Source organism: Triturus cristatus, chromosome 3_2 (genome assembly GCF_964204655.1).
Source record: "Triturus cristatus chromosome 3_2, aTriCri1.1, whole genome shotgun sequence".
In the NCBI taxonomy this organism is placed as follows: Eukaryota; Metazoa; Chordata; class Amphibia; order Caudata; family Salamandridae; genus Triturus; species Triturus cristatus.
Window position 1 is genome coordinate 1228441900 of NC_140584.1, and position 23165 is coordinate 1228465064.

At 47.5% G+C, this 23165-nt stretch overlaps 1 protein-coding gene across 2 annotated transcripts in view; it reads left to right on the forward strand.

Moving 5' to 3' along the window:
- LOC146859526 (CD5 antigen-like) overlaps positions 1-23165 on the forward strand; it is a 692104-nt gene that overhangs the window by 199053 nt on the left and 469886 nt on the right. The gene's annotated exons all lie outside the window — the stretch shown is intronic.

Below are 23165 nucleotides of genomic sequence, written 5' to 3' on the forward strand. Positions count from 1 at the left end.
ATTACCATAACTGCCTCCTCCCCCTGTGCTCCTGCACACATGGTGCCTCAGTGAGTTAAACGTCACTCACAAGTGCCTGCAATTCAGAGGTTTGACTGCTGGCAAGGCTGAGTAACCTGACATCTTTCTGAGGCCTTCGAACCGCGTACCATTAAAAGGGGTAATGGTGACGGACATTCCAGATTTTAGGTTTGATGGACAAGCGCTGTAGGAGGGTGCACGCTTATTTAAGTGAAGCACCGTGCACTTATCCAGACGACCCTTGTGGTGATTTTAGTGGTCTCAGACGTCCATCGAAAGATCTCTGAGTGGGAGCCGTGGAGGGCAGCAGCTTGATTAACAGATCTCATCACATAGCGTGGGTTAACCCCTTGTATGCCCATGACGAGATAGTCTCATCATGGAGCACGGTTGCGCTGTGCCCATGACGAGACTATCTCGTCATGGACCCCACCCACTAATGTAACGCCCGGCACAGGGGAGGGAAAGGGCGTGGCACACAAGGGGTTAAAGGTAAAAGAACCACACTGGTGATGAATTTGATGTGTGTTAATGTGGAGTAAAATCCATTTTTGGAGGCTAAAGTTTTGCTCCAGAATCCGTATGTGAATGCTATTTTGTTCCTTAGAAAAGTGTCCTCCACGAGAATGCAAACGTCACAAAAGCAACATAAATCATGCGATTTTCTATTACCGCATGTACTACTATTAAGATGCGTACAGAATTTAGTTAATAGAGTTATTTTGCCATGCAAATAGCAATTTCCCACGTATAATTGGTGTATGCATATGGTTGAATTACTCTCACACTGCACTCCGTTAGCAAATTATAATCAGAAGGTTATATAATTAATTTTCACATTCAAAATAGAGGAGGTATACCAAATGTTGCTTTATCTGCTCCATCACCATCCAGTGTGATTACACCTCTGCTTAAACCCCTTTCTAACATTCTATCCAGTGTGATTACATCTTCTCTTCCTGCACCCCTTCCTCCCTGTCCATCCAGTGTGATTACATCTTCTCTTCCTGCACCCCTTCCTCCCTGTCCACCCAGTGTGATTACACCTCTTTTTACACCTCTTCCTCCCTGTCCATCCAGTGTGATTACATCTTCTCCTCCTGCACCCCTTCCTCCCTGTCCATCCAGTGTGATTACATCTTCTCCTCCTGCACCCCTTCGTCCCTGTCCATCCAGTGAGATTACACCTCTTTTTACACCTCTTCCTCCCTGTCCATCCAGTGTGATTACATCTTCTCCTCCTGCAGCCCTTCCTCCCTGTCCATCCAGTGTGATTACATCTTCTCTTCCTGCACCTCTTCCTCCCTGTCCATCCAGTGTGATCACATCTTCTCCTCCTGCACCCCTTCCTCCCTGTCCATCCAGTGTGATTACATCTTCTCCTACTGCACCCCTTCCTCCCTGTCCATCCAGTGTGATTACATCTTCTCTTTTGCCGCTCCTTCTCTTTCCGTCTAGTGTGATTACACATCCTCCTGCACCAGGCACAGCTCTCTCCGTGCTGCTGCACCGCTCTACTTCCTCCCTCTTTCTCTGAGTGACTTCTACTTTTCCCTCATTTTCCCCTAATTTCTCCTTCCTTTCCCCCTGTTATTTTGAGTGTCTTCTCCTGCTCTTGCCTTTTTTTACTGCTTTCTCCTTCTTTTCCCCATATTTCCAAATGCTTTTGTCTCATTTGTTACTGTTTCTCCTTCCTCTCACTCACTTTTCTGAGTACTTGCTCCTGCTTTTACCTCGTTATACTGTTTTTGCCTTGTTTTTCACTGCTTTCTCCTTCCTTTGCCCTGGTCTTCTGAGTACTTTCTTCTGCTTGCGCCTTATTTTTTACTGCTTTCTCCCAGTTTTATCCGTTTTCTGAGTGCTTTCTTCTGCTTGTGCCACTTTTTATTATTGCTTTCTCCTTTCTTACCCCCTTTTTCTGAGTGCTTTCTCCTGATTCGCCCTTGTTTTTACTACTTTCTCCTTCCTCTTACCCCGCTTTTCTGACTGCTTTTTCCTGCTTTTTGTCATTTTTCACTGCTTACGTGGCTTTTTGAATAAACAGAGCACAGTGAAGCAGGTAGCAACTCCAGCGCCTTGAGTCCCTCATGGGTGATTTTCAGCGCTATACAAACCTGATTGTTTGATGGAGTGACATCCTCCTGCACCACTTCTTCCCTTTCCATCCAGTGTGATTACACCTCCTCCTGCAGCACTGATGTTCTTTCCATCCAGTGTGATTACACCTTCTCCTCCTACAGCACGTCTTATCTTCCCATCCAGTGTGAATACACCTTCTCCTACAGCACTTCTTATCTTTCTATCCAGTGTGATTACATCTCCTATGGAACATCTTCCCTTTCTGTCCAGTGCGATTACACCTCCTCCTACAAGACGTCTTCCCTTTCAATCATTGTGATTACACCTCATTGGAAAGTGTTTGATTGTTAATGATACGTAGGGACCTACCACTAATAATAAGGCTACAAATACAATAAAAGGGTTAGTCAAGGTCTCAGTATATGATTTCCTTTTTCAACCCTTGGTAGCTGGCAATGAGCAGGCAGGTGCAGCTTAGGAGACAAGTGTGTAAAGCATTTAAAAGATACCAATACATTAAATAAGTAAGACACAATACACCAATTTATAAAAAAAGACACCAAAACAACATACATTTAATAAAGGGAACCAGAGGTATGATTTTTTAAATAATAAATGCTTTCCAGTTTTCAAAAACCAATAGAGCCAAATTGAGGCATCTAGTCTCAACTGACTGGGAAAAAGTCACAGTTTTATGTCAACCGTAAGGGGGCCCTAGTGACATATACTAAGCTGGGAGCCTCAGTCAAAACTTTAACTTTGCACTTAGACACTTTTCTGGCGGATTTTTCCTCAACGTGGAGCGAGACTCTTCTTCAAGCCGGATCCGCGTCAATGTTGTCGGCTTGATTCTCCGCGAGGCCAGGGTCAGCTCCTGGAAGTCTTGGGCTCCGGAACTTTCATTGGGAGAACCTGACATCTAGGCAGGGTTGCCGGTCGACGTAGACTGCTTTACCATCAACATCAGGTCAGTCACTTATTAACGTCTGGAACTTCTTCCTGAAATTGCTGTTGAGGGTTCAAAGTGCCCAAAACATCAATCCAGTGGTCTAGAAGCTCTGAGATGGTCCTTGGAATGTTGTGACTACAATTCGCACAATGCACCTTTCAAAATCCTTAAAAGTCCACTGGACGCACTCCAGGATGGCGGCTTCTTGGTGGAGATGATGCAGGTGAGCTCTGTTAACCTGTAGTTCGGAGGGAGTCCACTCCTAAATCATTGTGAAGCCGGACAAATTCCTTAGGGCTGTAGTATCAGATTGTGCAGCAGGTGAAATCCTTCAGAGTGCTGTCCTTTAGGTGCAGATCACATTTCCAGCATGATAGTCCTTCTTCTCCTTGTTTCAGGCGTTAGATCTGAGTTGCTTGGCAGCTCTTCCATATTTATGCAGTGTTCCTGGGTATTAAGCAGGGGGACAAACCTGACCAATGGGAGGCAGGGTGCCACACTCAGGTATGACCACTTCCTCCAAAGTTCGGTATATCCTTGCCCCAAAAATCACTTCTCTCCCAAAATCCAAGATGGAGAACATTTCTCCTGAAGGGATAGATCTGTCTATGCCAACCCACTGTGAAGTACTGGGTATTTTAGTCCCAGCGGTGCAGGGGCACACACCCTATGACTTCTGGGTTCACCCTGTTCCAGACCTACAGAAACACAGAGTCTTCTGGGTGAAGTCAAAGATTCATTTATTGGCTGCAGACCAATTACAGGTATCCTAGAAGTACAACAGCGTGTATGTTCTCAGGAGACTGCTGAAAATCATAGGAACGGGCTTCTCCTTAAGTACGAAATATCATGCTCCAGGTACACATTCCTTGGTTTACGATATGGCCATTACAAGTATACATTACAAACGAAAAAGCGGAGTCATGATGACCATCCCACATTCCAGTTCGGCCAGCCCACAATGATTTACACAGTAAGGTTCAGATCCCACATTTGATGTCAATAGACCCCCCAATAAACATGAGCATCTCCTGTTTTGGGAAACAAGTCATAAAGCAGGAACAAGCAGGTGTGGAAGAGATTAGCCGGGGGATTGTATAGAATGAAAGGGTTTTATGACGGGTCAAGCCCTGATGCTAATCACAGGTGGACGGAGGAAGGGGAGCTCGTGAGACCGGTTTGACCTGGGGCAGCAGAGCCAGCTGCCCAGGTCACAGAGAAGTCAAAAGAGAAGCCCATGTACTGTGAGGCCAGTATTTACTCCATTATAGCCTATGTGAGGGCAATGACAAGATGGCCACTGCTTCCAAAATGGAACCCGCGTAGTGAAGCAGAATAACGTGTACACAGTGCATTCATAGCTAGAACGATATATAACGCACTTGTACATGCCGCATTTACCATTTGCGGTTTGCTAATACCAAGATAGACAGGGGTCGGGCCCTGTCCCCTACGCGGTCCCGAATATCGCCACATATCGCAGGAGCACACTGTATGCACAGACAGAACAGGAAAAGAATGGCTAAGATCATTCCAATGACCATCAGAACTTTCCAACCCCAGGCAGATATCAATTCCCAGAACCACCCCACCAGTGACCAATCTCCCTTATCCACGTGTATGGATTCAGATATTTTATGGAGTTTGGAGATGGCTTGATACACTGTTGGAGCATTATCTGGTATGAAAATGCAGCAACTGGATTGGATGACCTTGCATACCCCACCGCGGTCTGCAAGAATAACGTCTAGAACCATGCGGTTCTGCAGAGTCATAAGGCGATCCGCTTGGAGCTCAGCTGTCAGATTACTAATGGCACCAGCCGTTACATTGACAGTGGATTCAACCACACGAGTCAGTTGTCTCAGGTTCCTACTATTGACCATAGGTCCCCAAAACGGCAGGAAACCTAAGAAGAAGTCTCCCGCTTCCTGACCGGCAGTATCCTCCTTACTAATCACACCTCTCACAACTCTGGTCTTGTGATAGTCAGAGGCAGCAGTAAATGTCGGCGGTAGCAAGTTCGCAATATAACATGTGCCCGAGAAATCAGGGGGCAGCCATGTATATGCTCGGTCATTACAGATGAAATATGTGCCCTTGGCAGCCAAAAACGCAGGGGAAAACTGCGACGGGAAGGTGTACGTTTCAGTACAGTCACTCCTTCCCAGTTGAGCTCTAGGATTCTGACCATTACCTTGTAAGCAGAACCGACCCATGTGGGGTACGACCCAGATTGGAGATGAGATTTTTCGCTGTCTTTCACCCAGACTAATACTATACCCCGTCGCGTTCCATCCTACATAAGGTCTCAACTCTTCTTTGGGAATGGATGAGTATGCATCGATATCCCTACTCATATCGGCAACTCCTTTTATCAAAGCCTTATTATTGGTGATAGGTCTGATGGAACGCGGTTGGCGAGGGGAATATGTATCTAGAGCATAGAGAAACATGGTCTGGAATGCCCATGACGATCCATTGTAACTATACGGCAGCACTAGGTAGGGAATACCCTTGTTAATGGTATGTGGCATTAACCCGCACACCCAGCAATTGGTCGTATTCATTACCAGTTGGTGCTGGTGCAAAAGTTGGATAAACGAGTTATTTACGAACTCTGATCGTCTGGTCTGTTCGTGCTCAGGCAAAGGGTGAAAAGAGTGAGAGGAGGCGGTAGAAGGAGATATAGGCTGTTGAGTGGGTGCAATGGGCTTTTGAGCGGAGAAAAACACAAATCCTACAATAAACATTATTATGCTACACAGTGTAAAAAGGCACAAAAATACAAAACATCTGGGGGCTCATTTATGAGCCCCTGCGTCACTTTTGCGCCACCGGTGCGCCACTTTTAGTGACGCACCAGTGGCATAAAACATGCACCATGATGCGCCACATTTACAAAGTGACGCATCTACCTAGATGCGTCACTTTGTAAACCCCTGCGCTACATTATACCTGCGTCAGGTATAATGTATGCAGGGTGGGCGTTCCCACGTAAGTAAGCATCGTAGAAGTGACGCAGTGAAATCTACGAGATTTCACTGCGCCACTTCTAGGGTGCAAATGCGTCAATATCTTGCGCCTGCCTCACAGCAGGCGTAAGACTGACGCAGGCCCTTTCACATGGGGCTTACCCCATGTGAAAGGATACATTGCTGGAGTTGCGTCACTTTTGTGACACACTCCAGCAATGCGTCACTTTTGCGCCTACAGATACGTCAGAAATACTGACGTATCTGTGACTCCTTGCGACATGATGCGTCATACTGTAAATATGACGCATCATTGGAGTCGCAGGGAGGGCGCAGTGAAAAGTGACACATCACTGTTTTCACGCAGTGATGCGTCACTTCTCATAAATGAGGCCCTTACTTTTTACAATTCTACACATCCTTGCGTTAAAGTTCATTTCCTCAATCGGTCTCTCCATCTTAAAAAACTCCATCCTCTACTCGGGCCGCTCGCGGCGGATGAGTGTCTTCTGCTAAGGAGTACGCCTGTCAGTCCAGGGAAACGCCCTAGACCCACCAGAACCGTTGACCTAGCGTCTTCGGCCTGTACCCCAAAGTCTTGGCACCGCGACCCTGCGGCAGAACCCGGATGGTGGTTCAAAAAACAAAAATCAAGAAAGTCCTTCAGATGGGAGAGCAAAAATGTTAAAAAGGAAATAGTGAGGAAATCTTTATTTGTCCATGGGCCTAGGTCTCAAATTATAGCGGAGACGGCCAGGTGCTGTTTGGTCTTGAAACAAAAGTTCAGGCTCAGTGGTGTCCAATCGATTTGGTGGTGGCACAGCTTCCTGCAGAATATTGTCACTCTCTTGGTCTGAAACTGTGTCTTTTAGGCGTGCGTCACTGAATGGTACAAAACGAGGCACAGTGTCTGTCTCAGAGTCGGCGATACCCTCCTTGACCCACTGGTCATATGGCAGAGGCAAGGGGACTACTTTGCAGTGGGTACCATGGATCCAGTGTTTCTTCCCTTTTACTCGCACTGCTGATCTTGTCGAAAGAAGAACAAGATGAGGGCCGATCCAGCGAGGCTCGTCGTTGCTCTTGCGCTGGAAATTTCGGACTAGCACCCACGTACCAGGGTTGATAGGGTTTCCAGGAGGTTCAGAGGCTTGAGGGAGAGTATCATGTACCTGTTGGTGCAGAACACGCAGTTTAACAGTCAAATCATACAGGTAATCAAGCAGTACTGGATGCTCTATCTCACTGAACTTCGTAGGCCTCGGTACACCCCATACGTTGGCCGGACGGCCAAAAACAACCTCGTAAGGGCTAAGTCCCACTCGTGAGTGTATGGTCATTCTGGTGGACAGGAGTGCTAAAGGCAGAGCGTCAGGCCATTTAAGACCGGTGCTCGCCTGGATTTTGGCCAGCTTGAGCTTTAAGGCTCCATTGTAGCGTTCTACTAGTCCAGCTGATTGGGGGTGATTTGCAGCATGGAACTTCTGCTTTATCCCTAGCCCTTCACATACGTTCTTCATCACTTTACCCACAAACTCACTTCCATTATCACACCACACCATTCTTGGCATCCCAAACCTAGGGAAAAATTCCTTCACAAGGGCTTTGGCTGTGGATAGGGCAGTGTTATCTTTCAGAGGATAAGCCTCTATCCATTTTGAGAAAGCACAAACAACCACCAGTACATATTTCAGGTTGTTGAATCTTTCCATGTGAATAAAGTGCAGCTGCAAAACTTCAAATGGACATGATGGGGGTGCAAAGTGACCAGCTGGAGTTGGGGTTCCCCTACCAGGGTTGTACTTCAAGCATACTATGCAATTCTTGACCACATTCTCTGCACACTTGGGAATCCCAGCATTCTGCCATACTGGAGCCAACAACTTGCATATACCTTTCGTACTGATATGTGCCATTCCATGTGCCATAGTAACCACTGGAAGCACATATGCATCAAGCAACAACCATCGCCTATGTTCTGTCAGATCAATCCAACAACCATTCTCATCCAACTTACCCATACTTTCTCTCCACTTGCTTAACTCTTCCTCTGTGGCTTCAGCTTGAAGCGACTTCACACTCTCTATTGTGTTCTCACACATTCCCACATCATTAACCCATCTTGCGGGGCCTGCAACATACATTCTAGTCTTCACATTCTGTGTTGTTTCTTTCGCGGTCTCATCAGCAAACGCATTCCCACGTCCAACATCATCTGTGACTTTCCTGTGCGCACTGCATTTCATGATCGCAACTTGCAACGGTAGGGTCAGTGACTCAAGGAGATCATTCACCAACTTGCCATTCCGAATTTTAGCTCCATGCGACGTCAGGAACCCACGCTCCTTCCACAGTCGCCCAAAATTATGAGCCACGCCAAAGGCGTACTGGCTATCTGTGTATATATTTACTCTCATTCCTTCAGATAACACACATGCTCTCGTGAGGGCGATTAATTCTGCTGCTTGGGCCGAATTATGTGGCACTCGTGCAGTTTCCACGACCGTGTGCAAAGTCGTGATAGCATATGCAGCAGTCGTGTCACCATTAGGGAGCTTGAAACATGAACCATCTACCCATAAAGTGCCATCACACTCAGTCAGGGGATTATCTTTTAGATCTACTCTCCCTTTCGTCTCTTCTTCTGTTCTGAACAGACAATCATGTTGCTCAATCTCATCTGAGTCTGCTGGAATTGGCAACAATGTAGCTGGATTCAGCGTATTGCATCTTTTTATGTGTATGTGATTTGCTAACAGTGTAAGCTCATAGCCTGATAATTGCGCACTAGTCAAGTGTTGTGTCTTGGTCCTATTTAATAATGTGTCTACTGCGTGTGGAACCATAACGATCAATGTGTTGTCCATTACCAAACCAGCAGATTGTCGGATAGACATCGCTGCAGCAGCTGTCGCTCTCAGACAGCTTGGCAATGCCCTCGCTACAGGGTCCAAGGTTGATGAAAAATATGCGCATGGGCGCGGTCTGTCGCCAAAAGGCTGTGTTAACACTGATAACGCACAACCATCTTTCTCGTGAACATACAATGTAAAAGGCTTACTGTAGTCAGGGGTACCCAACACAGGTGCTGAACATAATGCATTACGCAATTCCACAAAACTTTTCTGGCACTCTTCAGACCATGGGATAGGATTCGGTGTGTCTTTGCATGTTAAGGCTACTAAAGGTTTTGCCAATAAAGAAAAACTAGGGATCCAATGCCTACAGTATGAAGTGATGCCCAAGAAAGCACGCACTTCTCTCTGTGTTTTTGGCACACTCAACTGTGCAATGGCTTGAATTCTTTCTGGGGTCAGTTTCCTTCCCTCCTTCGATAAGAGATGACCTAAGTAGGTCACTTCTTGTCGACAATATTGCAGCTTAGAGAGAGACACTTTGTGATGGAAAGCGGATAAAGGGCGCAACAGTGACAATGTGGCTTATTTACAAATCTTTTCAGTATCCGCAGCGATCAGTAAATCGTCCACGTACTGAATCAGGATAGCGCCACTAGGTAAAACAAGTGCATCAAGCTGCGCTTTTAAAGCTTGACTATATATTGATGGACTTTCACAGTAACCCTGGGGAGCGCGTTTGAAGCGGAAGCTTCGGCCTCCCAGACTAAAACCAAAAATGTCTCTGCTCTCTTCTGCAATTGGGATACTAAAGAAAGAATTCTTTAAATCAATCACTGAAAACCATGCAGCAGAGGCTGGAATCATCGTTAACAAGGCAGTTATATCGGGGACAACCGGAAACTGTGGCACAACAATCTTATTAACCTCTCTGAGATCAATCACAAATCTGTAAACAGGTGGCTGTGAAGGATCCGTTCGTTTTAAGACAGGTAAAATCGGACTATTGCAAACGTTGCCTCTTGTCTCTTCAATCACACCCTTATTAATCAAGTCGCTGACAATGTCTAACAATGCTTTCTGCCCTTCATTAGAGATCTATTACCTTTTTCTCGTCAGGGTTAGGCAATTGGCTACGCAATTGCTTACGCTGTAAACCAGGAGTCGCACCAGATGACTCAAAGAGGGGCGACATTAATGTAGTAACCACATTAGCTAAGCGCTGTCGCGCTGAAGGAGAAGCTGAGGCAAAAACAGGGGGATACACAGAGGGAAGAAAAGAGGATGTAGAGACAGGTACTGGAGTGGTGGAAGGAAGAGTGTCAGCGGAGGCAGCTGCTGTATTAGGCAAAGTCGCAGGAAGTGCGGGGGCAGTTGGAAGCACAACTGGCGGTCCTTGAGAGGGCTGCGCTACATGGATAAGAGCCGGCTGCAAAGCAACTGGCGGTTGCGGCAAGGCTTGCAGTATATTCACTGGAGGTGGCATATTTACAAGCTGGGGAGGTGCCGTGGCATTTTGAGCATACGGGGGTGGCGAACTCAACAAATGTGACATCAGGGGATCTTTCTCCTTTTCTTCTAACTCATTCTGCTTAGAATGTGGTAAAGCTGGGTAACATTTGTCAATCCCTAACTTGCGCTGCCTATGCAATTGCTCACTCATCTGCTCCTCTTCATTGTCTTTAAATTGTACAGCTGCTTGCATTACTGTCATACCTTTCTCTCTCTTATTCTTTTTCGCTAGCTTAATTTCCTTTTGTTTGGCTTCCTTTCGCCATAAGCGGAAAGAGTCAAACATCGCCGGCCGGGCTTTTTTCTTAAACAATTTAATTTCCAGATTATCTAAAATATCGGTATCAAAACTACCATTTTGGGGCCATTTTAAAACACCATCTTTCCTGGTGTAGTGGATCCACACTTCGTTATATGCAATGGGGCCTACGCCATGTTTTACATAGAGCTCATAAGTTGGAGTTCCAACCGGAGGAACCGGGCATGATTCCTCCAGCTGGAAATCTTTTCCACAACCCAAACAGAATAATCTACCAAATATTCTAGAACCAGGCATCTTTGCTCACTAGTCTAGATCCAAACGTCAAAGGATTATCGATTACGATAGTCTCGTGAATACACGAGTCCTCTGGCTTTGGCGTTTGCAAACTCCAAATTACCAAATCAAACGATCCCGAGGGATACCAAACAAATGGGAGACGCTCCACTTATACTTAACTGAATATTGCTGATCGATGGCGTCACCAGAAGACTCTCTCGATTGTTTCGCTCTCTCAAACTCGTCAAGGGTCCAAAACAGGTCGATTAATCAGGGCAGCAGTCCTTCGTAGCCGTCGGGACGCGGAGAACCTCGCAGAAAAGACTTTCGGACCACGTCGACATGCAGGGGTCGATGAAGTGGCGGCCTTCCTCCGGAATTTCCACACGAAGCTCCTCACGAACCTCTGGCTTGGACTGGTACCGCTGAAATCGTCCCGAGTTGGGCGCCAAACTGAAGTACTGGGTATTTTAGACCCAGCGGTGCAGGGGCACACACCCTATGACTTCTGGGTTCACCCTGTTCCAGACCTACAGAAACACAGAGTCTTCTGGGTGAAGTCAAAGATTCATTTATTGGCTGCAGACCAATTACAGGTATCCTAGAAGTACAACAGCGTGTATGTTCTCAGGAGACTGCTGAAAATCATAGAAACGGACTTCACCTTAAATACGCTTTTTTCTGCCTCAAGCATACATTCCTAGGTTTTATAATACGGTAATAAACAAGTGTACATTTCAAAAGAAAAGGCAGAGTCATGATGACCATCCCACATTCCAGTTCGGCCAGCCCACAATGATTTACACAGTAAGGTTCAGATCCCACATCGGATATCAATAGGCCCCCCAATAAACATGAGCATCTCCTGTTTTGGGAGACAAGTCATAAAGCAGGAACAAGCAGGTGTGGAAGAGATTAGCCGGGGGATTGTATAGAATGAAAGGGTTTTATGACGGGTCAAGCCCTGATGCTAATCACAGGTGGACGGAGGAAGGGGAGCTCGTGAGACCGGTTTGACCTGGGGCAGCAGAGCCAGCGGCCCAGGTCACAGAGAAGTCAAAAGAGAAGCCCATGTACTGTGAGGCCCGTATTTACTCCATTATAGCCTATGTGAGGGCAATGACAAGATGGCCACTGCTTCCAAAATGGAACCCGCGTAGTGAATCAGAATAACGTGTACACAGTGCATTCATAGCTAGAACGATATATAAAGCACTTGTACATGCCGCATTTACCATTTGCGGTTTGCTAATACCAAGATAGACAGGGGTCGGGCCCTGTCCCCTACGCGGTTCCAAATATTAAAGTACGACAACTGGTGTGGCTAAGATTCTTTGACACACCCCTTCCTGTCCCTTCATTAATCTAAATACAGGGGTTCCTGCGTGGCTGGGGAGGCAGGAGGTGGGGGTGAGCTTGTGTTGTCATATAGCGTTATTCTTCATTTTAATACCAGTTTGGCCACTGCACCCCCATCTTGCCTTGTGCTTCTGCAGCTGCAGTTCTCCACCCACAGGAAATCCTTTGTCTCACTAGTGGGCCACTTCACACCTCATTAAGGGCCTCATGTAGGTAAATAAATTTTACCGTTTCTTAAATACCGAGCCGTACCGAATCGGTAAATTAGAATCGGTAAGTTATATGTAGGTAAAAATTCGGTAACAGTTACCGATTCGGTAACATTCGGTAATCACGAATCGGAATTCACCGAATCGGTAAATACCGAGGTGGTATTTACCGAATCGGAAAATACCGAGGTGGTATTTACCGAATCGGAAAATACCGAGGATACTACCACCTTCCCTTTACTAAGAAGCCAATATTATTATCATGCTAATAGAAGGTCTCCTAGGCTTGAATAGGGGACCCCATACCTCAAAGATCAGCTTAGTGAAATCACATCACAGGAGCATCAGGAGTCTTCTCGCAGGAAGGCTCGTCTTCGGTCTGAATCATGAACATGATGTCTGTGATATTAAAAGCACCAACTTTCAGGTATTTGCAGCTGCGCGTGTGTTATGGCTAAACAGTGGGTCGATCAACCTAGAGTGGAAAACATGCATTGTGTAATATTCCAGACTGTTCGTCACACCATGTACAGACCAAGGTCGCTGCGCAGAGCTTGGGATGGTAACAACAGATTGCTCTCGTGTGAAGCAAGTCTCGAGTCAGCAGTTTATTTAAGAAATAACATGTAAACGCAGTGTCGTGTGCAACGACCAAAAGATGGCTTTCTAACATTTAACGTGGTTATGCTAACTTAACAATGTATGTACGTATTCAGGGAGAACTCACTACACGCCCCCTTGATCGAAGCACCATTCAATAGGCAAGAAAAGAGAGAACGCAGAGTTCAGTTTCGTCAGAGCAGAACAAGGCGTAACCAATGCTGCGCCAAAGTCCGAAACTACAAAAAATAGCAGCATAGAATTCTTAAAAAAAATGCAAGTATATAATAAACCTCAAACCGACCATCAGGAAGAGAAAAATGAGAAATAAAAGAAATAAATGTTGCGCCAGGGTGCTGTCCAGTAGCACAGGCGCAATGGACGACAGTCCAGTTAATCCATGAATGTATAGGCAGCATATGTGGCCACTGCTTCCAACAAAAAATCGTTAGCAGGGCCACTGAAAGTCTCAGCCATCCAATTAAGTAAAGAAAAGGAACATACGTGTTCTCCAACCATCGGAGCCTCTAGCACAATCAGAGGGCACCCGGAATGTTCCTCCAAATAGCTCATAGCCAAGAAGTCGTTGGCGGCCGCTGAGATGTCCCAATTACCCAGGATACCATGCGCCGCACCACAGGCCATAATCCGGACACCAGAACAGGCCAACTCGTGAGACACTAAGGGCCTCATCAGTCGATCGAAATCCGGCACCGGAGACACCATGTTGGTCAAGCACAAATCCAGAGGCCATTCAAAGGGACAATCCAGGCAGTGAAATACAGGTTGTACGCAGGTGAAGTAGGAATACCTGAAGGATAATCCATAAGCCAGGCTCAAAGTCGCCAATGGCAAAGTACCATAAAAGTCAAGCATCCTATCACGAAGAAGATGCAGACGGGACAGGTGCTCGTGTGGCACAGAAGGAGCAGCCATTCCGGAGTACAAAAAGGAAAAGCAGCACACCTGCCACTAGCGCCAGAAGCAGCGGGACACCTCCAAAGATGCTCGAGAAAAGTGAATGAAGAAATGCCGGAATCACACAAAAAATAGTTTGGAAAGAGGTCACGAGACCCGAGCCCACAAGTTTAAAAAAATGAGCCAGGCCGGTCGTGGACGAGGCATTGAAAATAGTATGGATCAAAGAGCCGAAATGCAGGGGGAGGTCAGTATTCAGAAGCGCCTGTACCTCAGTGCGCGAATTAGCAACGTGAAGGACAAATGTTTCACGAGAGGAAGTCAAAGGCACCTCTTTTTGGGACAATAGCGCTCTTATTCTGCACAACTTGTTGGACTCTGCTGTCAAGGTTGGAATCGACGGCCAGATGGAAACATCCAGCCGCCCATGCGGGGGTGGAAAAAGAACATTATTGCAGCAGACAACTTTCTGTTTGTAGATGCGTTCCTCCCGTCGCCAAACCCTCAGTCCTGCTGCCTGTAGACGTAGGCGCCTTGCAATGACATACATAGCGGCCATGTTGTCCACGCTGTTGCATTTTGGGATTGCTAATATGCACTGTTGATGGTTACCACCTGCTTTCAATCCGTGTTAATTACCGACTCTTATTTACCGATTTTCTTGGATTTCTTAATTACCGAGTGCTCCTACATGTCATTATAATTTTTACCACTTCATATTTACCACTTCATATTTACCGATTCGTTAAGTATGTATTCGGTAACTCTGATTCGGTATTTTAGAATTCGGTAAATATGATTCGGTATTTACCGCCTCATATTTACCGAAAAGTCGTTTTTGGACTCCTACATCTCACTTGTCTGAATACCGGTCGGTAACGGCATATTTACCGTAAATCGGCCGTTACCGACCGGTATTTGGCTACCTACATGAGGCCCTAAGAAAGTTTGGCTTCGCCTGGCAGAGGGGGGCCAATCAGAAGATGGCAGCTGGAAGGCTGGACTTTGGCTTACAGAAAAGAAATTTCTGTAACTTCTTTTCTGTAATATTTAACCACGTTGTTCGCGATAAATAAGGTTTTTGAAACCAGTACCAGAGTCGAAATGTGAGGATCGTCCTGAGCCCAACCGTCATCTGTAGCGGAGTAGACTTCCAGGTTTCTTCGTATTTCATGTGTTTTGAGTTGGTTGGGGATGAACATTTCAGGGAGTCATGTGGTGAGTTTCTTTTGTTACCTAAGTGTCCTGGCTCGTTTTCTTACTTGGTGGGCATGATGTCTTCTGCACAGCATTTTGGATCTTCTGCAAAGTGTTTTTGTTATGCTGCCAAGTCTCTGGTTACTTTCAAGCGCTTATATTTGTCAACTGACAGTGTCTCAGTTCGGAGTTCTTTCATCTGGATTGTCACCAAGAACTGTTGCACGTCTGTCTATTTTCACAAGTGACAGGCACACCTATGACTATGGTCATTTAACATGTTATGGTTTTATTATTTAAATATATGTGAGTGTACCCAGTGTCACACTACTCGGGTGAGATATCGCTCACCGGCGGGTCACAGTTTATTATTGCACTACTAGTGAGAATGTTTTTGCATACTTATGTTGGTGTTCTGATTTAGTACCACATTTTTTATTGTGTTGGTCGTGTGGTGTGTATCAGTCACTCTATGCTGCACGTTGTCTACTATTCTGTCTGTTAGTCATGCTGTGACTCACTTGTCGGGCTATAGGGGGTGTTAGTCCCACCTATTAAATTGGTTAATGGGAGTTTGTCCCTTGAATATAGTGTTTAGGGGGTGTTAGTCCCACCTAGCTTATGGTTAATGGGTGTTAGTCCCATATACTTCGTGTTTAGGGGGTGTCAGTCCCACCTAGGTCATTCTTAATGGGTGTTACTCCCATATTTTTTGTGTTTAGGGGTGTTAGTCCCACCTAGGTCATTGTAATGGGTGTTTGTCCCGTTTACTTGGTTTTAGGGGGTGAGAGTCCTACCTATGTTATTAGTAATGGGTATTTGTCCTTTTTACTAAACTTAAAGGGGGTGTGAGTCCCGCCTTGGTCATGTTTGGGTTGGGTCTTAGTCCCATTTATGTTTATGTACATCTGGGTGTTAGACCCATATACTCAGAGTTTAGGGGGTGTTTTCCCACCTACGTTTTAGTGATGGGTGAGGTCCACCCATTGTATATTTGTTCTGATAGTCATTCTTCCTGTATATTTCTTCAATTTCTAGAGTAATTGTAGTTGTTTTCTATTGTGATTCTCTGCGTTTTTATATAAGTATCTTTTGTGGTGTCTACTCAATTTCTGTTTGGGAGTTTAACGTTCTTTTCGTGTCTTATTAAAAGAGGAGGTTGGTGATAGTGTGTGAGTTTAATGTTCTCTTTGGTGTCTTATTATAAGAGGAGGATGGTGATAGTTCATTCTTATTTTGTCATCCTTTTCTTATCCTTTTTCTTTCGTGTTATAGTCTGGTTCCCTTTCGTGGTATAGTTTATTCATCTTACCCTTGGGTTTTGGACTATTTATCTCTTGTTTAGATTTTGTGTATAGTTGTTTTGAACTTTGAATATTGTTGGTTTATTTTCAATTGTAAAGAAGGGAGATATTGTAGTATCTTCATGTAAGGTTATTACTGTCGCCTGTATCTTGTAACTAGATGCTCAGCCAGTGTGAGAGTTCCATGTGGAATGTTGACGTGACTGGAATGTTGGAGGTTGGTGTGAGACAGTTGAGAGGATGGGCTGAGCAGCTAGCAGGCTGCTCCTGGTGGGTCTATTCTATGGACTTAATTAACTTAATAAATATACTTAAGATCTATCCTGGCTACGTCTGCTGTGTCACATCAATCTATGGAACCAGGTCACTTCAGTCTACTGGGCTCTAAACCTATCTGCCAGCACCAATTGTAATTTACCTAATTACCATATGCCTTATAACCAGAGCCCTGGCCCTGGGGCTGGTAAGCAGAGCCCATGCACAGTCAGAGTCAGTTACCACCAGTATCAAGCAAAATGTGGGAGCGATTAGGGCAAAAAGGAAGATTTTTGCACACACCTCCTCCTGCACCCTTCTTCCCTTTCCATTCAGTGTGATTACACCTCCTCCTACAGCCCTTCTTCCCTTTCCATCCAGTGTGATTACACCTCCTCCTACCCCCTTCTTCCCTTTCATCCAGTGTGATTACACCTGCTCCTACCCCCTTCTTCCCTTTCCATCCAGTGTGATTATACCTGCACCTACACGCCATCCTTCATTTACATCCAGTGTGATTGCAGCTCCTGCTACACAGCTGATTCCCTTTCCAATCAGTGGGATGACAGCTCCACCTACAGCCCTTCTTCCCTTTCCATTCAGTGTGATTACACCTCACCCTACCGCGCATCTTACCTCCAAGTGGGGTGCCTCCCTCTCACTATCATTGTGGGATGCTGCACTATCATTATGGGATGCTGCAATCTTACTATCATTGTGGGATGCTGCTCTCTCACTATCATTGCCTCGCTCTTAATATCGTTGTGGGATGCCGCACTCTCACTATCATTGTGGGATGCTGCTCTCTCACTATCACTGTGGGATGCCGCACACTCACTATCATTGCCTCGCTCTTAATATCGTTGTGGGATGTCGCACTCTCACTATCACTGTGGGATGCCGCACGCTCACTATCATTGCCTCGCTCTTAATATCGTTGTGGGATGCCGCACTCTTACTATCATTGTGGGATGCCACTCTCTTACTATCACTGTGGGATGCCGCACTCTTACTATCACTGTGGGATGCTGCACTCTTACTATCATTGTGGGATGCCACACTCTCACTATCATTGTGGGATGCCGCACTCTTACTATCATTGTGGGATGCCTCACTCTTACTATCACTGAGGGATCTACACTCTTACTATCATTATGGGATGCCACACTCTTACTATCATTTTGGGATAGCACACTCTTACTATCATTGAGGGATCTACATTCTTACTATCATTATGGGATGCTTCACTCTTACTATCATTGAGGGGATGCTGCACTCTTACTATCATTGTGGGATGACGCACTCTTACTATCCTTGTTTGTTGCCGCACTCTTACTGTCATTTTGGGATGTCGCACTCTTTTCTATCCTTGTGGGATGCTTCACTCTTACTATCATTGTGGGATGTTGCACTCTTACAATCATTGTGGGATGCTGCACTCTTACTATCACTCTGGGATGCCGCACTCTTACTATCATTGTGGGATGCTTCACTCTTACTATCATTGAGGGGATGCTGCACTCTAACTATCACTGTGGGATGCCGCACTCTTACTATCACTGTGGGATGCTGCACTCTTACTATCATTGTGGGATGCCACACTCTTACTATTACTGTGTGATGCCGCACTCTTACTATCATTGTGGGATGCCACACTCTTACTATCACTGTGGGATGCTGCACTCTTACTATCATTGTGGGATGCCGCACTCTCACTATCATTGAGGGGATGCTGCACTCTTACTATCATTGTGGGATGTCGCAATCTTACTATCACTGTGGGATGCTGCACTCTTACTATCATTGTGGGATGCCGCACTCTCACTATCATTGAGGGGATGCTACACTCTTACTATCGTTGTGGGATGCTGCACTCTTACTATCACTGTGGGATGTTGCACTCTTACTATCACTGTGGGATGCTGCACTCTTACTATCATTGTGGGATGCCACACTCTCACTATCACTGTGGGATGCCGCACTCTTACTATCATTGTGGGATGCAGCACTCTCACTATCATTGTGGGATGCCGCACTCTTACTATCACTGTGGGATGCCACACTCTTACTATCACTGTGGGATGCCGCACTCTTACTATCATTGTGGGATGCCTCACTCTTACTATCACTGAGGGATCTACACTCTTACTATCATTATGGGATGCCACACTCTTACTATCATTGTGGGATAGCACACTCTTACTATCATTGAGGGATCTACATTCTTACTATCATTATGGGATGCTTCACTCTTACTATCATTGAGGGGATGCTGCACTCTTACTATCATTGTGGGATGACGCACTCTTACTATCCTTGTTTGATGCCGCACTCTTACTGTCATTTTGGGATGTCGCACTCTTTTCTATCATTGTGGGATGCCGCACTCTTACTATCATTGTGGGATGTTGCACTCCTACAATCATTGTGGGATGCTGCACTCTTACTATCACTCTGGGATGCCGCACTCTTACTATCATTGTGGGATGCTTCACTCTTACTATCATTGAGGGGATGCTGCACTCTTACTATCATTGTGGGATGCCGCACTCTTACTATCCTTGTTCGATGCCGCACTCTAACTGTCATTTTGGGATGTCGCACTCTTACTATCCTTGTGGGATGCTTCACTCTTACTATCATTGTGGGATGCCACACTCTTACTATCATTGTGGGATGCCGCACTCTTACTATCCTTGTGGGATGCTTCACTCTTACTATCATTGTGGGATGCCACACTCTTACTATCATTGTGGGATGCTTCACTCTTACTATCATTGTGGTATGCTACACTCTTACTATCATTGTGGGATGCCGCACTCTTCACCTGCATCCGGACCCGCCCCACACCAGCACCCGCCAAGCCGAACACCAGCAGCAACCACCTCAAGTGCATCCTGCTCAACACCCGCTCCGACCACAGACACGCCGTTCAACTCTGGAACCTCCTCGACACCACAGCTCCTGACGTTGCCTTCCTCACAGAAACCTGGATGAACGACTCCTCAGCGCCCGACATCGCCATCGCCATCCCAGAGGGCTACAAGATCATCCGGAGAGACCGCGACAACCAGACTGGAGGAGGCATCGCCATCATCCACAGGGACACCATCCGTATCTCGACCAACGCCGACAACACCCTGACAACCGCCGAACACCTGCACTTCCAGATCCACACCGACCCCAAGACCACCCTCAGAGGCACCCTGATCTTCCGACCCCCGGGACCACGCACTCAATTCAGCGAAGACATCGCCGACTTCATCAGCCCGAACGCCCTCCCCTCTGCTGACTACATCCTCCTCGGGGACATCAACTTCCACCTGGAGAACAACAACGACCGCAACACCACCACCCTGCTTGACAACCTCGCCACCCTCGGACTCAAGCAGCTGGTGACCAACCCCACCCACCTCGCCGGACACACACTCGACGCCGTCTTCTCGTCCAGCAAAGACATCTCCTTCAGCCACGCCACTGGACTCCACTGGACGGACCACAGCTGCATCCACTTCACCTTCAAAAGAACCACGGTCCACCACCACCAGCAACAGGCTGCACGAAGAAGCTGGAACAAGATCACAGCCGAACAACTCGCCGCATCCCTGAGCCAGCACCCTCCCGCCAGCTCACCGAACCCCAGCCAAGCCGCCGACAACCTCACGAAATGGATCTCCAGATGCGCGGACGAGCTCGCCCCTCTGAGGACCCCGCCCAGCAGACCCGGAAGCAAGAAGGCCCCGTGGTTCACCGACGAACTCAAGAGTTCCAAGAAGAACTGCCGAGCCATCGAGAAAGCCTGGAGAAGAGACCCAACGCCGGACAACATGACTACCCTCAAGCTCGCCACCCGAATGCACCATCAACTGATCCACGCCACCAAGAAAACAGCATTCAAGGACCGGCTGGACAACAACGCACACAACAGCAAGGAACTCTTCAACATCGTCAGAGCTCTCCAACCCCAACGCCGGAACCAACGACATCACCCCATCGCAAGACCTCTGCAACTCCCTCGCCTCCTACTTCCACAACAAGATCGCTGACATACACAACAGCTTCAGAACACAACCAACGCTCCCCACGACCAAACCAACGCCCCCCACCACCACCCTCAACGCCTGGACACCGATCAACCTCGAAGACACCATCAGCACGATGAACTCCATCCACTCCGGATCCCCAACCGACCCCTGCCCTCACCACATCTTCAACAAGGCCGACGCTGTCATCGCACCCCACCTGCGGGACATCATCAACACCTCCCTCGACACCGCCACCTTCCCTGAGAGCTGGAAGCACGCCGAACTCAACGCTCTACTAAAGAAACCAACGGCGGACCCCACCGAACTCAAGAACTACCGCCCCATCTCGCTCCTCCCGTTTCCAGCCAAAGTCATCGAGAAGACCATCAACAAGCAACTGGCAGCCTTCCTCGAGATGACCGGTTCCCTCGACCCTTCCCAGTCAGGCTTCCGGGCCAACCACAGCACCGAGACCGCCCTCATCGCTGCCACCGACGACATCCGAACCCTGCTGGACAACGGAGAAACAGCGGCCCTCATCCTCCTAGACCTCTCCGCGGCATTCGACACTGTCTGCCACTGCACCCTAGTGCAGCGCCTCAACAATGTCGGAATCCAGGAGAAGGCACTGGATTGGATCATCTCCTTCCTCACCGGAAGGACACAGAGAGTCCGCCTGCCCCCGTTCAGATCAGAAGCCACGGAAGTCATCTGCGGCGTCCCTCAGGGCTCCTCGCTCAGCCCCACCCTCTTCAATGTCTACATGAGCCCCCTCGCGGCCATCGCACGCCAACACAACCTGAACATCATCTCCTACGCCGATGACACCCAGCTGATCCTCTCCCTGACCAACGACCCGCCACCGCCAGAGCCAACCTACACGAAGGGATGAAAAACGTGGCCGAGTGGAGGACGACCAGCCGCCTGAAACTGAACACAGACAAGACGGAAGTCCTCATCCTGGGCTCCTCACCCTCCGCCTGGGATGACTCCTGGTGGTCCCCCGCCCTGGGCAACGCACCCAAACCGACAGACCACGCACGCAACCTGGGCTTCATCCTGGACTCCTCCCTCTCCATGACCAGACAAGTCAACGCCGTCTCCTCGTCCTGTTTCAACATCCTGCGCATGCTACGTAAGATCTTCCGGTGGATCCCCACCGAGACCAGGAAGACGGTCACCCAGGCCCTCGTCACCAGTCGATTGGACTACGGCAACGCCCTCTACGCCGGTACCACCGCCAAGCTCCAGAAGAGACTCCAGCGGATCCAGAACGCCTCGGCGAGACTCATCCTCGACGTCCCCAGACGAACTCACATCTCCAAACACCTGAGAGACCTGCACTGGCTCCCGATCAACAAAAGAATCACCTTCCGGCTCCTCACCCACGCACACAAAGCCCTACACAACCAAGGCCCGACCTACCTCAACAGCCGCCTCAACTTCTACGCTCCCAAACGCCACCTCCGCTCGACCAGTCACGCCCTCGCAGCCGTCCCCCGCATCCACAGAGCGACAACAGGAGGAAGATCCTTCTCCCACCTGGCCGCCAAGACTTGGAACGCCCTCCCGACCGACCTACGCCTGACCCAAGACCACCTCTCCTTCAGGAAGAAGCTCAAGACCTGGTTGTTCGAGCAGTAGCGGACCCCCCCCCTAGCGCCTTGAGACCCTCCGGGTGAGTAGTGAGCTTTATAAATGCCTATGATTGATTGATTGATTGATCATTGTGGGATGCTACACTCTTACTATCATTGTGGGATGCCACACTCTTACAATCATTATGGGATGCCACACTCTTACTATCATTGTGGGATGATGCACTCTTACTATCATTGTGGGATGATGCACTCTTACTATTATTGTGGGATGCTGCACTCTTACTGTCATTCTAGGATGCTGCACTCTTACTATCATTGTGGGATGCCACACTCTTACTATCATTATGGGATGCCACACTCTTACTATCATTGTGTGATGCCGCACTCTTACTAACATTGTGGGATGCCACACTCTTACTACCATTGTGTGATGCCGCACTCTTACTAACATCGTGGGATGCCACATTCTTACTATCATTGTGGGATGCCGCACTCTTACTATCATTGTGGGATGCCGCACTCTTACTATCATTGTGTGATGCCGCACTCTTACTAACATTGTGGGATGCCACACTCTCACGATCTTTGTGGGATGCCGCACTCTTACTGTCATTCTAGGATGCCGCACTCTTACTATCATTGTGGGATGCCACATTCTTACTATCATTGTGGGATGCCTCACTCTTACTATCATTATGCGATGCTGCACTCTTACTAACATTGTGGGATGCCACACTCTTACTATCATTGAGGGATCTACATTCTTAG